Source organism: Triticum aestivum, chromosome 5D (assembly GCF_018294505.1).
Source record: "Triticum aestivum cultivar Chinese Spring chromosome 5D, IWGSC CS RefSeq v2.1, whole genome shotgun sequence".
Classification (NCBI taxonomy): Eukaryota; Viridiplantae; Streptophyta; class Magnoliopsida; order Poales; family Poaceae; genus Triticum; species Triticum aestivum.
The window spans coordinates 60,156,828-60,169,469 of NC_057808.1; positions in this window are offsets into that span (position 1 = coordinate 60,156,828).

Genomic DNA, 12,642 nt, shown 5'->3' on the forward strand with positions numbered 1-12,642 from the left:
CCGCTACTCCAACCGCAGAGACGGGCGGAAAGGATCCGCCTTTCGCACAGCGCCGAGACCCAATAGGCCGGCCACAACAAGCCTCCATCGAGCCGTCCTGCTACACCGGGCGTGAGACGAGCGCAGTCCTGCCGCCGGGCGCGAGACGGGTCGGTCCTGCTACCGAGCGCGAGACGAGCGCAGTCCTACTGTCGAGCGCGAGATGGGCCGGTCCTGCTGCCGGGCGCGAGACCAGCTCGGTCCTACGGCACCGGGTGCAAGACGGTCGATGGACCGCAGCCGGGAGAAGGCCAGCTCTCCGGCGAGATAACCGAACGGACGCCGAGGAGAGGGGTCCAAGGCCGATACAGGCAGCCTACAGACAAGCCGACGCCAGAACAATCTGGCCGCCGCCGCAATCAACCTGCCACCACCACATCACCTGCGCCTCTGCACGCCCTGGTCAGCACCACCCGACGCCCCGCCACCCCGCACCGGAGCAGTGCGGACACCGGCCGACACACCACCACCTCCACGGGGTCGCCGGCCACCCCCGCCATCGATGACCCGCACATCCACCGGATCTGGGGCGGGATGCCCAGATCCGCCGCCAGCACGACCGTGCCCACCAGATCCCACGAGCCGCAGGGGGAGGGGAGGAGTCGCCGGCGGGCCACAAGGGCGCGGGGCAGAGCGCCAGAGCAAGAGCCGGCTGGGACCCGACGTCACGGGCAGGAGGGAGGCGGCCTGCGACGCCATCCATCCGCGCGCAGGGACAAACCGCCCCGCCGTCGCCTCGGCCACGCGGCCTTCGGCCGCCGGCGACGGCGAGGGAGGGGGAGACGGGGCAGAGGGCCGGACGGGAGGCGCGAGGGTTGCCTCCCGACGGCGCTCGCGGGAGCGCCTCGGGAGGGAGAGGGGGGATATTCTGCCAGCAGATGCAGGGGTGGCCGCCTCGGGAGGGAGGATATTCTGCCAACAGATTTTAGAGTGTAGATTCACTCATTACTTCGTATGTAGTTTATATTAATAAAATCTATAAAAAGATTATATTTAGAAATGGAGGGAGTATCATATTTTATGTTGTATTTCCTCTGTTCCTAAATAGTACAAGTCTCTTTATAGAGATATTAATATGGACTCCATGAGGTACGGAACAAAATAAGTGAATTGGCACTCTAAAATGTGCTTAACGAGGATCTTTTGAAGAAAAAAAGTCAACGATGTGATTTTTGCTTGGAAAAAAATATTGCTTAATCATGGGGATTATATCGTGCTCATACAATACTAGTGGAATTTCTTGAGGAGGAGACTTCTACCAAACGATGGTACAAGTGTTGTTAAAGCATCTACAGCCGGACTTGGACAAATCTAGCAACATCGGCGGGTGCGTCCGCGAACAACGCCTATCGGCCTCTTATATCTTGTGTCCGGCATCCATATATCTTAAATTCGAACTTTCAAATCTATGCACGTCATACACGCAAATGTCGCACGTAATAATAAATATTGGTACCAAAATGCATGGGTCTTACATAAAATTTATTTAAATGCACAATTCAAACATTAGCTCTTTGGTTTCCGTTACGGTTTCACGTATGCTCCACAAGATCATTGAGTAGCTGCGCGTGCACCTGGTGATCTCGAAGATTCTGATGCATCTATAGAAAGTTCATAAGCTAAGCTGCATCTTGATCTTCCGGGATTTGAACTTGTTCTCCAGGTGCTTCAAAATTATTGGTTTGAGCTACACCATCACTCTCATCCTCGGCAATTATATTATGCAAAATAACACAATATGTCATGAGCTATAACAAAGTTTTTGATTCCCACATCATTGCAGCTCCGCGGACAATTCCCCCAACGAGATTGAAGCACTTCGGATGCCCTCTCCACATCCTTCCTAGCCGCTTCCTACATTGTTGCAAAGTGACTTTGTTTGCTACTCTGCAGTTCGGATATGATCTTCACAAATGCCTCCCACTGAGGATAGATATCGTCGGCAAGATAGTATCTCATGTTGTACTCAGGGTTGTTGACAGTGTACTTGTCCGGTGGCGATTCCCCGTTGCAAAGCCTCCTGAACACCGGAGATCGTTCAAGTACATTGATGTCGTTGTGAGATCCCGGCATTCCGAAAGCATGCCAAATCCATAAGTCATGTGATGCCACCACTTTAGTATGATGGTGCCCTTTTTGGTGTGACCTTGATATATTCCCCGCAAACCTTTGTGGCAGTTCTTCTATTGCCAATGCATGCAATCAATTGATCTGAGCATTCCTGGAAATCCTCTGGCCTCTCCAATCTCCAACAACTTCTCTGTGTCCAGCGCATTTGGTTTCTCTCAGACACTCTGCTCCAAATACCTGTACCACGGCGCGGGAAAACTTGATGATAAAGGTGAGGGTGTCCCGATCTTTCGATGAGATGATAACTATCGCTTTGATGGAGTCGACTTTGATGACCCGACTACAAACGCGCACGACGTTGCACCTTAGCAATCGCTAAACTAATCTCCTGATGTTACAGACGATGCCGGAAGCACGATCAGCCTGACCACGAAGGTCTATTCCTGCATGCAATCGAATAACAAGCAAGAATATGATAATGCAATCTGAATATTGCGAATATATATATGTGAAGTATTTATAAAAGTGGGGATTCAAAAGCGGTCTTGGTCTGGTCGTTGGACACAAACTTATAGCAGCATGATCTTCATGATAGAGAGTCTTCTATGTTGTCACTTTCATATACTAGTGGGAATTTTTCATTATAAAACTTTTGGCTTGTATATTTCAATGATGGGCTTCCTCAAATTGCCCTAGGTCTTCGTGAGCAAGCGAGTTGGATGCACACCCACTTAGTTTCTTTTTAAGCTTTCATAAACTTATAGCTCTAGTGCATCCGTTGCATGGCAATCCCTACTAACTCACATTGATATCTATTGATGGGCATCTCTAGCCCGTTGATACACCTAGTTGATGTGAGACTATCTTCCTTTTGTCTTTTCCACAACCACCATATTCTATTCCACCTACAGTGTTATGTTCATGGCCCACGCTCATGTATTGCGTGAAAGTTGAAAAAGTTTGAGAACATCAAAAGTATGAAACAATTGCTTGGCTTGTCATTGGAGTGGTGCATGATTTGATTATTTTGTGTGATGAAGATGGAGCATATCCAGACTATATAATTTTGTAAGGATAAGCTTTCTTTGGCCATGTTATTTTGAAGAAACATAATTGCCTTGTTAGTATGCTTGAAGTATTATTATTTTTATGTCAATATTAAATTTTTGTTTTGAATCTTATGGATATGAACATTCATGTCACAATAAAGAAGAATTACATGGATAGATATGTTAGGTAGCATTCCATATCAAAAATTCTATTTTTATCATTTACCTACTCGAGGACGAGTAGGAATTAAGCTTGGGGATTCTTGATATGTCTCCAACGTATCTATAATTTCTGTTTTGGATGTTTTATATGCATTAATATGCTATTTTATATTATTTTTGGACTAACTTATTAACCTAGAGCCTAGTGCCAGTTTCTGTTTTTTCCTTGTTTTTGAGTTTCACGGAAAAGGAATATCAAACGGAGTCCAAACGAGCTGAAACTTTAGGACGATTTTTTATGGACCAAAAAGAAGACCACAGAGTATCGGGGATGGACCAGAGGAGCCACGAGGCCTCCACAAGGGTGGAGGGCGCGCCCCCTATCTTGTCGTCGCCTCATGGACCCCCCTGACTTGTTCCCGACGCCAAAAATTCCTATAAATACAGAAACCCCCAGAAATAAACCTAGATGGGGAGTTCCGCCGCCGCAAGCCTCTGTAGCCTCGAAAAACCAATCGAGAGCCCGTTCCGGCACCCTGCCGGAGGGGGAAACCATCACTGGTGACCATCTTCATCATCCCGACGCTCTCCATGACGAGGAGGGAGTAGTTCACCCTCGGAGCTGAGGGTATGTACCAGTAGTATGTGTTTGATCTCTCTCTCTCTCTCTCTCTCTCGTGTTCTTGATATGGCACGATCTTGATGTACCGCGAGCTTTGTTACTATAGTTGAATCATATGGTGTTTCCCCCCTCTATCTTCTTGTGATAAATTGATTTTTACCTTTGAGGTTTCACTATTATCGGATTGAATACTATTATGGATTTGAGAACACTTGATGTATGTCTTGCGTGGTATGCCCGTGGTGACAATGGGGTATTTTATTGATTCACTTGATGTATGTTTTGGCACTCAATTCGTGAATTCCCGAGGTGACAATGGGGTAATCTATGCATAGGGGTTGATGCATGTTTTCGTCCTCATTTCTCCGGTAGAAATCTTGGGGCACTCTTTGAGATTATTTGTGCTGGATTGAATATTATGAATCTGAAGTTGTTTGATGCATATCGTATAATTGACTCACGGATACTTGTGGTGACATTGGAGTATCTAGGTGACATCAGTGTTGATTGATGTGTGTCATATGGTGTTACTTTACTACGAACTCTAGGGCTGTTTGTGACACTTATTGGAATAGCTCAATGAATTGATCGGAAAGAATAACTTTGAGGTGGTTTCGTATCCTACAAGTATTTTCATCTTATATTCTCTGCGATAGGAACTTTGGAGTGACTTTTGTCGCACATTGAGGGACTGCCATATGATCTAATTATGTTATCATTGTTGAGAGAACTTGCACTAGTGAAAGTATGAACCCTAGGCCTTGTTTTCAAGCATTGCAATACCGTTTTCGCTCACTTTTATCACTTGCTACCTTGCTATTTTTATATTTTTAGATTACAAATACCTATATCTACCATCCATATTACACTTGTATCATCATCTCTTCGCTGAACTAGTGCGCCTATACAATTTACCATTGTATTGGGTGTGTTGGGGACACAAGAGACTCTTTTTTATTTGGTTGCAGGGTTGTTTGAGAGAGACCATCATCGTCCTACGCCTCCCACGGATTGATAAACATTAGGTCATCCACTTGAGGGAAAATTGCTAATGTCCTACAAAACTCTACGCTTGGAGGCCCAAAACAAGTCTACAAGAAGAAGGTTGTGTTGGGGAACGTAGTATTTCAAAAAAAAATCTACGATCACGCAAGATCTATCTAGAAGAAGCATAGCAACGAGCGGGGAGAGTGTGTCCACGTACCCTCGTAGACCAAAAGCGGAAGCATTTAGTAACGCGGTTGATTTAGTCGAATGTCTTCACGATCCAACCGATCCAAGTACCAAACGTACGCCACCTCCGTGTTCAGCACACGTTCAGCACGATGACGTCCCTCGAGCTCTTGATCCAGTTGAGGACGAGGGAGAGTTTCGTCAGCACGGCGGTGTGGCGACGGTGATGATGAAGTTACCGGCGCAGGGCTTCACCTAAGCACTACGACGATATGACCGAGGTGTGTAACTGTGGAGGGGGGCACCACAAACGGCTAAGAGAAGACTTGGGGTACCTTTGGGGTGCCCCTTCCCACGTATATAAAGGGGGGAGGAGGAGGAGGCTGGGCAAGGGGGGCGCGCGCCATAGGGGAGTCCAACTAGGATTCCCAATCCTAGTTGGAGTCCCTTCCTTTCCAAAAGAGGGAGAGAGGGAAGGATGAGGAAGGGGAGAAGGAAAGAGGGGGGCGCCCCCCCCCCCTCCCTAGTCCAATTTGGACTTGCCATGGGGGGGTGCTGCCTCCCCTTGTGGCCCTTCTCTCCTTTCTACTAAAGCCCATTAATGCCCAATACTTCCCTGGGGGGTTCCGGTAACCTCCCGGTACTCCGAAGCTTACCCGATACTTCCCGAAACCATTCCGGTGTCCGAATGTAACCTTCCAATATATGAATCTTTACCTCTCGACCATTTCGAGAATCCTCGTCATGTCCGTGATCTCATCCGGGACTCCGAACAAACTTCGGTCATCAAATCACATAACTCATAATACAAATCGTCATTGAACGTTAAGCGTGCGGACCCTACGGGTTCGAGAACTACGTAGACATGACTGAGACACATCTGTGGTCAATAACCAATAGCGGAACGTGGATGCTCATATTGGCTCCTACATATTCTACGAAGATCTTTATCGGTCAAACCGCATACCAACATACGTTGTTCCCTTTGTCATCGGTATGTTACTTGCCCAAGATTTGATCCTCGGTATCCTCATGCCTAGTTCAATCTCGTTACTGGCAAGTCTCTTTACTCGTTCCGTAATGCATCATCCTGTAACTAACTCATTAGTCACATTGCTTGCAAGGCTTATAGTGATGTGCATTACAGAAAGGGCCCAGAGATACCTCTCCGAACACAGAGTGACAAATCCTAATCTTGATCTATGCGAACTCAACAAACACCATCGGAGACACCTGTAGAGCATCTTTATAATCACCCAGTTACATTGTGACGTTTGATAGCACACAAGGTGTTCCTCCGGTATTCGGGAGTTGCACAATCTCATAGTGAGAGGAACATGTATAAGTCATGAAGAAAGCAATAGCAATAAAACTATACGATCATTATGCTAAGCTAATGGATGGGTCTTGTCCATCACATCATTCTCTAATGATGTGATCCCGTTCATCAAATGACAACACATGTCTATTGTCAGGAAACTTAACCATCTTTGATTAATGAGCTAGTCAAGTAGAGGCATACTAGGGACACTCAGTTTGTCTATGTATTCACGCATGTACTAAGTTTCCGGTTAATACAATTCTAGCATGAATAATAAACATTTATCATGATATAAGGAAATATAAATAACAACTTTATTATTGCCTCCAGGGCATATTCAGTCTCCCACTTGCATTAGAGTCAATAATCTAGATTACATAGTAATGATTCTAACACCCATGGAGTCTTGGTGCTGATCATGTTTTGCTCGCGAGAGAGGCTTAGTCAACGAGTCTACAACATTCAGATCCGTATGTATTTTGAAAATCTCTATGTCTCCCTCCTTGACTTGATCGCGGATGGAATTGAAGCATCTCTTGATGTGTTTGGTTCTCTTGTGAAACCTGGATTCCTTTGCCAAGGCTATTGCTCCAGTATTGTCACAAAAGATTTTCATTGGACCCGATGCACTAGGTATCACACCTACATCGGATATGAACTCCTTCATTCGCTGCTTCCGAAGCAGCTATGTACTCCACTCTTCACACGTAGATCCCACGACGACGCTCTGCTTGGAACTGCACCAACTGACAGCTCCACCATTCAATATAAATATGTATCCGGTTTATGACTTAGAGTCATCCAGATCAGTGTCAAAGCTTGCATCGACGTAACCATTTACGACGAGCTCTTTGTCACCTCCATAAACGAGAAACATATCCTTAGTCCTTTTAAGGTATTTCAGGATGTTCTTGATCGCTGTCTAGTGATCCACTCCAATATTACTTTGGTACCTCCTTGCTAAACTAATAGCAAGGCACACATCAAGTCTGGTACATAGCATTGCATACATGATAGAACCTATGGCTGAGGCATAGGGAATGACTTTCATTTTCTCTCTATCTTCTGCAGTGGTCGGGCATTGAGTCTGACTCAACTTCACACCTTGTAACACAGGCAAGAACCCTTTCTTTGACTGATCCATTTTGAACTTCTTCAAAACTTTATCAAGGTATGTGCTTTGTGAAAGTCCAATTAAGCGTCTTGATCTATCTCTATAGATCTTGATGCCCAATATATAAGCAGCTTCACCGAGGTCTTTCATTGAGAAATTCTTATTCAAGTATCCTTTTATGCTATCCAGAAATTATGTATTATTTCCAATCAACAATATGTCATCCACATATAATATTAGAAATGCTACAGAGCTCGCACTCACTTTCTTGTAAATGTAGGCTTCTCCAAAAGTCTGTATAAAACCATATGCTTTGATCACACTATCAAAGCGTATATTCCAACTCCGAGAGGCTTGCACCAGTCCATAAATGGATCGCTGGAGCTTGCACACTTTGTTAGCACCCTTAGGATTGACAAAACCTTCTGGTTGCATCATATACAACTCTTCTTTAAGATATCCATTAAGGAATGCAATTTTGACATCCATTTGCCAAATTTCATAATCATAAAATGCGGCAATTGCTAACATGATTCAGACAGACTTAAGCATCACTACGGGTGAGAAGGTCTCATCGTAGTCAACTCCTTGAATTTGTCGAAAACCTTTTGCAACAAGTCGAGCTTTGTAGACAGTAACATTACCGTCGGTGTCAGTCTTCTTCTTGAAGATCCATTTATTCTCTATGGCTTGCCGATCATCGGGTAAGTCAACCAAAGTCCACATTTTGTTCTCATACATGGATCCCATCTCAGATTTCATGGCCTCAAGCCATTTCGTGGAATCTGGGCTCATCATCGCTTCCTCATAGTTAGTAGGTTCGTCATGGTCAAGTAACATGACTTCTAGAACAGGATTACCGTACCACTCTGGTGCGGACCTTACTCTGGTTGACCTACGAGGTTCAGTAGTAACTTGATCTGAAGTTTCATGATCATCATCATTAGCTTCCTCACTGATTGGTGTAGGAATCACTGGAACTGATTTCTGTGATGTACTACTTTCCAATTCGGGAGAAGGTACAATTACCTCATCAAGTTCTACTTTCCTCCCACTCACTACTTTCGAGAGAAACTCCTTCTCTATAAAGGATCCATTCTTAGCAACGAATATCTTGCCTTCGGATCTATGATAGAAGGTGTACCCAACAGTCTCCTTTGGGTATTCTATGAAGACACATTTCTCTGATTTGGGTTCGAGCTTATCAGGTTGAAGCTTTTTCACATAAGCATTGCAGCCCCAAACTTTAAAAAACGACAACTTGGGTTTCTTGCCAAACCACAGTTCATATGGTGTCGTCTCAACGGATTTAGATGGTGCCCTATTTAACGTGAATGCAGCCGTCTCTAAAGCATAACCCCAAAACAATAGCGGTAAATCAGTAAGAGACATCATAGATCGCACCATATCTAATAAAGTACGGTTAGGACGTCCGGACACACCATTACGCTATGATGTTCCAGGTGGCGTGAGTTGCAAAACTATTTCACATTGTTTCAAATGAAGACCAAACTCATAACTCAAATATTCACCTCCACGATCAGATCGTAGAAACTTTATTTTCTTGTTACGATGATTTTCTACTTCACTCTGAAATTCTTTGAACTTTTCGAATGTTTCAGACTTATGTTTCAGCAAGTAGATATACCCATATCTGCTCAAATTATCTGTGAAGGTCAAAAAATAACGATACCTGCCGCGAGCCTCAACACTCGTCGGACCGCATACATCAGTATGTATTATTTCCAATAAGTCAGTTGCTCGCTCCATTGTTCCGGAGAACAGAGTCTTAGTCATCTTGCCCATGAGGCATGGTTCGCAAGCATCAAGTGATTCCAAAAGCCCATCAGCATGGAGTTTCTTCATGCGCTTTACACCAATATGACCTAAACGGAAGTGCCACAAATAAGTTGCACAATCATTATTAACCTTGCATCTTTTGGCTTCAATATTATGAATATGTGTATCACTACAATCGAGATTCAACAAAAATAGACCACTCATCAAGGGTGCATGACCATAAAAGATATTACTCATATAAATAGACCAACCATTATTCTCTAATTTAAATGAATAATCGTCTCACATCAAACAAGATCCAGATATAATGTTCATGCTCAATGCTGGCACCAAATAACAATTATTTAGGTCTAAACTAATCTCGATGGTAGATGTAGAGGTAGCGTGCCGACGACGATCACATCGACTTGGGAACCATTTCCCACGTGCATCGTCACCTCGTCCTTAGCCGATCTTCGCTTAATCCGTAGCCCCTGTTTCGAGTTGCAAATATGAGCAACAGAACCAGTATCAAATACCCAGGCGCCACTACGAGCATTAGTAAGGTACACATCAATAACATGTATATCAAATATACCTTTCACTTTGCCATCCTTCTTATCCACCAAATACTTGGGGTAGTTCCGCTTCCAGTGACCAGTCCCTTTATAGTAGAAGCACTCAGTCTCAGGCTTAGGTCCAGACTTGGGCTTCTTCACTTGAGCAGCAACTTGCTTGCCGTTCTTCTTGAAGTCCCCCTTCTTCCCTTTGCCCTTTTTCTTGAAACCAGTGGTCTTGTTAACTATCAACACTTGATGCTCCTTTTTGATTTCTACCTCCGTAGCCTTTAGCATCGCGAAGAGCTCGGGAATTGTCTTATCCATCCCTTGCATATTATAGTTCATCACGAAGCTCTTGTAGCTTGGTGGTAGTGATTGAAGAACTCTGTCAATGACACTATCATCAGAAAGATTAACTCCCAGTTGAGTCAAGTGGTTGTGGTACCCAGACATTCTGAGTATATATTCACTGAAAGAACTATTCTCCTCCATCTTGCAGCTATAGAACTTATTGGAGACTTCATATCTCTCAATTCGGGCATTTGCTTGAAATATTAACTTCAACTCCTGGAACATCTCATATGCTCCAGGACGTTCAAAACGTTGTTGAAGTCCCGATTCTAAGTCGTAAAGCATGGCACACTGAACTATCGAGTAGTCATCAGCTTTGCTCTGCCAGATGTTCATAACGTCCGGAGTTGCTCCGGCAGCGGGTCTTGCACCTAGCGGTGCTTTCAGGACGTAATTCTTCTGTGCAGCAATGAGGATAATCCTCAAGTTACGGACCCAGTCCGTGTATTTGCTACCATCATCTTTATACTTAGCTTTCTCTAGGAACGCATTAAAATTTAAAGGAACGGTAGCACGGGCCATTGATCTACAACAACATAGACATGCAAAAACTATCAGGTACTAAGTTCATGATAAATTAAAGTTCAATTAATCATATTACTTAAGAACTCCCACTTAGATAGACATCCCTCTAGTCATCTAAATGATCACGTGATCCATATCAACTAAACTATGTTCGATCATCACGTGAGATGGAGTAGTTTTCAATGGTGAACATCACTATGTTGATCATATCTACTATATGATTCACGCTCGACCTTTCGGTCTCAGTGTTCTGAGGCCATATCTGCATATGCTAGGCTCGTCAAGTTTAACCCGAGTATTCTGCGTGTGCAAAACTGGCTTGCACCCGTTGTATGTGAACGTAGAGCTTATCACACCCGATCATCAGGTGGTGTCTCGGCACGACGAACTGTAGCAACGGTGCATACTCAGGGAGAACACTTATACCTTGAAATTTTAGTGAGGGATCATCTTATAATGCTACCACTGTACTAAGAAAAATAAGATGCATAAAGGATAAACATCACATGCAATCAAAATATGTGATATGATATGGCCATCATCATCTTGTGCCTTTGATCTCCATCTCCAAAGCACCGTCATGATCTCCATCGTCACCGCCTTGACACCTTGATCTCCATCGTAGTATCGTTGTCGTCTCGCCAACTATTGCTTCTACGAATATCGCTACCGCCAAGTGATAAAGTAAAGCAATTACATGACGATTGCATTTCATACAATAAAGCGACAACCATAAGGCTCCTGCCAGTTGCCGATAACTTTTACAAAACATGACCATCTCATACAACAATTTATATATCATCACGTCTTGACCATATCACATCACAACGTGCCCTGCAAAAACAAGTTAGACGTCCTCTACTTTGTTGTTGCAAGTTTTACGTCGCTGCTACGGGCTTCTAGCAAGAACCGTTCTTACCTACGCATCAAAACCACAACGCTTTTTCGTCAAGTGTGCTGTTTTAACCTTCAACAAGGAACGTCCGTAGTCAAACTCGATTCAACTAAAGTTGGAGAAACAGACACCCGCCAGCCACCTGTGTGCGAAGCACGTCGGTATAACCAGTCTCATGAACGCGGTCATGTAATGTCGGTCCGGGCCGCTTCATCCAACAATAATACCGCCGAATCAAAGTAAGACGTTGGTGGTAAGCAGTATGACTATTATCGCCCAAAACTCATTGTGTTCTACTCGTGCATATAACATCCACGCATAGACCTCGCTCGGATGCCACTATTGGGGAACGTAGTATTTCAAAAAAATTCCTATGATCACGCAAGATCTATCTAGGAGAAGCATAGCAACAAGCGGGGAGTGTGTCCACGTACCCTCATAGACCGAAAGCGGAAGTGTTTAGTAACGCGGTTGATGTAGTTCAACGTCTTTACGATCCAACCGATCCAAGTACCAAATGTACGGCACCTCCGTGTTCAGCATACGTTCAGCACGATGACATCCCTCGAGCTCTTGATCCAGTTGAGGACGAGGGAGAGTTCCGTCAGCACGGCGGCGTGGCGACGGTGATGATGAAGTTACCGGCGCAGGGCTTCGCCTAAGCACTACGACGATATGACCGACGTGTGTAACTGTGGAGGGGGCACCACACACGGCTAAGAGAAGACTTGGTGTATTTTTGGGGTGCCCCCTTCCCACGTATATAAAGGGGGGAGGAGGAGGAGGCCGGCCAAGGGGGGCACGCGCCATAGGGGAGTCCAACTAGGATTCCCAATCCTAGTTGGAGTCCCCTTCCTTTCCAAGAGAGGGAGAGAGGGAAGGAGGAGGAAGGGGAGAAGGAAAGAGGGGGGCGCCGCCCCCTCCCTAGTTCAATTCGGACTTGCCATGGGGGGGGGGGGGCGCTGCCTCCCCTTGTGGCCCT